General features: G+C 42.7%; 1 long non-coding RNA gene across 1 annotated transcript in view; it reads right to left on the bottom strand.

The window, feature by feature from the left end:
- LOC107693565 (uncharacterized) overlaps positions 1 to 4,126 on the bottom strand; it is a 75,065-nt gene that overhangs the window by 4,123 nt on the left and 66,816 nt on the right. The window contains exon 4 of the long non-coding RNA XR_001634770.1: positions 2,128 to 2,180. This is a non-coding gene — a long non-coding RNA (uncharacterized LOC107693565). The remainder of the gene's footprint in view (positions 1 to 2,127; positions 2,181 to 4,126) is intronic.

Raw genomic sequence — 4,126 nt, 5'->3', positions numbered from 1 at the left:
AAGGCCAGGGAGGATACGCCATGGCCTCCTGAGTCCCCTGCTCCGCCATGGCTCCCTGATCCGCCCCGGAGGCTCTCCTTGTCTCCACCCTGTTCCAGTCCTGCACCAGCCTCCAGGGAGCCCGCCCCCCCTCCCTGATGGTACTGTTACGGCGCGGGGCGATCTGTCGCGTGTATGTTCCCTTGTAGTTCCTGTTTTCCTTATTTGGTCCTTCCTGTCCCAATGTAGTTTCATTTGTTCCAGGTGTGTCTCAATATTAGTTATCCTCCTCACCTGTCTGCCCCTCATTATCTGCCCTATTTAGTTCTAGCCTGTTCTGAGTTTCTTTGTCTGGGATCCCCTGTCAAGCCCAGGGAGGGCTCCTGATCCCCAGTCAAGCCCAGGGAGGGCTCCTGATCCCCAGTCAAGCCCAGGGAGGGCTCCAGATCCCCAGTCAAGCCTAGGGAGGGCTCCAGCCCCAGAGCTCGCTCCAGTGTCGGCTCCAGCACCAGAGCTCGCTCCAGTGCCCGCTCCTCCAGAGCGCCCCCCAGGATTCCTAGATTTCCCCAAGAACATTTTTTGGGGGGGGGCTATATACCCATGGCCGAGCCCGCTAAGGCCACGGAGGATCCGCCATGGCCTCCTGAGTTCCCTGCTCCACCATGGCCTCCTGAGTCCCCTGCTCCGCCATGGCTCCCTGATCCACCCTGGAGGCTCTCCTTGTCTCCACCCTGTTCCAGTCCTGCACCAGCCTCCAGGGAGCCCGCCCCCCCTCCCTGATGGTACTGTTACGGCGCGGGGCGATCTGTCGCGTGTATGTTCCCTTGTAGTTCCTGTTTTCCTTATTTGGTCCTTCCTGTCCCAATGTAGTTTCATTTGTTCCAGGTGTGTCTCAATATTAGTTATCCTCCTCACCTGTCTGCCCCTCATTATCTGCCCTATTTAGTTCTAGCCTGTTCTGAGTTTCTTTGTCTGGGATTGTGTTTGTCAACTCCTTGTGCTACTTGTGATTCCCTGAAAAAAAAGAATTAAACTCCTTTGTTTTGTACTCCTGGTCTCCTCGTTCCTCGATCCGTGCTCCTCACAGTAGCAACCCGTGACAGTAGTAAGACTAATATCAATGTACTAGTAGTGTATTTGTATTTACTTCTTCAGCATTTTACTATTTCAATGGAACTAAACTGACCCACTTTTTAATAAAAACATATAAATCCTTTTAAGTGTACCAGTAGTAAATTCCGAGTACAACTAGTTTCCAGCTAAATTTTAGCTAATTTTAAGCTTCTTTTTTTTTTTTTTTTACAGACGTGCAGTAAAATTGACTTTAAAGATTCACTTTTCATTCATGAAGATGACATGGAAAAAAATGATCAAAAATGTGTCTTGTGATGGGAAACAAAAACGTTTAAGATGAAAATGACATGAAATTACCATTATAACAAGTATGATGGCAGCACAGGATCACTCATTAGCTCAGTTGCCATTTCAACAACCTAGGTTTTTTTATTTTCTCCCATCTTGCTTTTGAATTTAATTTTAGTACTTTTACTGTAAGTAAGTATGACATATTGCAAGTGCAGGAAGTCACAGTCTCATGTCATTAACTAATGTCAATAAATAAATGCATATGCCCAGACACCAAATGCCTAGAAGGGATAATTATTTTAATAATTAATATTAAATTATTAATTTAAATTATTAATTCAATTATTATTATTAATATTAATAATTAAAACTAGTTAACTTTGCTCGTTTGCATCACATGAGAAACACTCAGAACAACTCAGTGAGTTGAACTGTCCGAATGATTCAGAAGGAATTCACCTGTGTGATTGATTCATTGATAAGAACTGACTCAAACTCTGATTTGTTTTCTAATCAGGCATCACTACCTTTGATTCTAAATATTACTGGAATATAATAAAAACATCTGAAATACTGATGAAATACTGTAATATCACATGTGCGGCACAACACTGGGCTGCTCTATGAAAACACAATATACTGTATATTTGTCTTGTTAAAACTAGAACTCCACCTAAGAGAGATCAGAAGTCCAAGTGGAGATGTTAACACAAACTCTGACCCCACAAAAACATTAGTCGAGCTGAACAATCTTGTGAAGAGGAAGAAGACAAGGACACTTACTGAGCGAATCATCCTGTTCCTCTCGTCACCGCTGCAGCAGATCCGATCTGATTCTGAAAAAAGAAAAATATTGAGACACATTAGAAATCTGAGAAATGACACGTAACACAACCGACTGAACTACACAAGGAAAAATGCAAGTGTTTCTATTCTAACTACTCAGTGTTTGTGATTCATCAAATCAGATCGGCAGAACATTAGAGTCCAACAGAAAGCAGATCATCTGAAAGGGCAAAACTCAAATATGAAAGTTTAGAAGCAGATCGTGTCTCTTCAGAAGACTTGTATTAAACCACTCCATTCATACGGATTGCATTAACAATGACTTTATTAATTTTTTGAAGCATGAAACGGATAGACAAAAATTATGAGAGAATATTAATATTAATATCTTAATTTTGAATATGAACAAAAGCCACAGGTTTAGAGTAAATGATGACAGAATGATCATTTTTGGGTGAACGATCTCTTTAAGATCCGGATTCACTCAGAAGTGCATGAGTCTCCTCCAGATGAATCAGAGCTTGATAGCATGTACACTAGCCAGGGCGACTCAAAGCGGTGTTTTGGGAAGCCCGTGTTATTCAGATTCCCATGAGCCTCTGCCGGTGGGAAACCCCAGCAGAACACGCCGACCTCAGAGACTCACATCTGCATTCGCATCTTGCTTGTCTCAAAGTCTCAGTGATGTTGGGTTAGCATTAGCCTGGAGCCCGCTAAGAGTGCTAATGAAACAAAGATCAGCTTTTGGCCTGTATTGTGGCTGCTGTGTTTCTGAACTGGAGGGTGTGTTTCGCTTTAACTCTCAACAGCAGTGGAACTAGTTCAGATTAGCGGTGAGAAAGTTCTGCTGCAGAAAAACTCAAACCAGCTGTAGGGTAATTAAGCTAAATGGAAGATTGCAAATGACTGCAAAACAATATTTCAACTCGTGCGCTGAGAACTCCCTCTTCAGCAACGGCAGTAAACTAGAGGCCATTCAAGAGGACTTTGGAAATTAACACACTAGCAGGGCCCCATGAAGTTATATTGCACAGTATATATCCCAAAATCCATTTTTCATTTTCCAAAATTCTGTAATTTTTCCCCGTTTTAACTTTTTCTGGACTCTTGAAATCATAAAACTTACACAATTAAACAACATTTTATTAAACGCTTAAAAAAAAAAATACAGGGCCATATGAAATCATATGAAAAACAATAACAATTTAATCAATCTTTTAAAAAGTAATCAAACAAAAATATAACAATTCAGTTTTTTTCACACAGACATATGCACGTTTCCCTCATTGTGGAAACCATATGGTTTACAGCAGTCAGCGCTCATAAACACTCACTGGAGACACTACAGCGGCTCGATCCTGACTCAGCTGTGACAGGAGGTCAAACACAGGGAATGTCAATATTTCCAATAGCAGAGACAAAGACATCGTGACTATTTGTTCTTGGTCTGGTTTCCCAGGCCTCCCTGCAGTCATCCTCCAAACACACAGTGACTCACTCCAGTAACTCTGAAACACCAGAAACTGAAGGAAACGCTCTGGAGGTTACAGCGAGAGTGTTTCAAACACAGCAAGGCTCTGACTGTAACGTGAGCGCTGTGACATCAGAGCCATGGGATGCTTCATCTGTCCGCTCTTGCTGTTAGAGACACAGAGCGTCAGTCGTCTTTAATAATGAGCACTCACACAGCCGTAATAATGGGGAACCTGTACTGTGGCTGCTGTGTTTCTGAATTGGAGGGTGTGTTTCGCTCTAACTCTCAACAGCAGTGGAACCAGCTCAGATTAGCGGTGAGAAAGTTCTGCCGCAGAAAAAAACTGAAACCAGCTGTAGGGTAATTAAGCTAAATGGAAGATTGCAAATGACTGCAAAACAATATTTCAACTCGTGCGCTGAGAACTCCCTCTTCAGCAACGGCAGTAAACTAGAGGCCATTCAAGAGGACTTTGGAAATTAACACACTAGCAGGGCCCCATGAAGTTATATTGCACTTCAT

The sequence above is a fragment of the Sinocyclocheilus anshuiensis genome, unplaced genomic scaffold (genome assembly GCF_001515605.1).
Source record: "Sinocyclocheilus anshuiensis isolate Anshui unplaced genomic scaffold, SAMN03320099.WGS_v1.1 scaffold1674, whole genome shotgun sequence".
Lineage (NCBI taxonomy): Eukaryota > Metazoa > Chordata > Actinopteri > Cypriniformes > Cyprinidae > Sinocyclocheilus > Sinocyclocheilus anshuiensis.
Note: the sequence above shows the minus strand (reverse complement) of the source record. Positions and strands in the feature narration are given on the sequence as shown.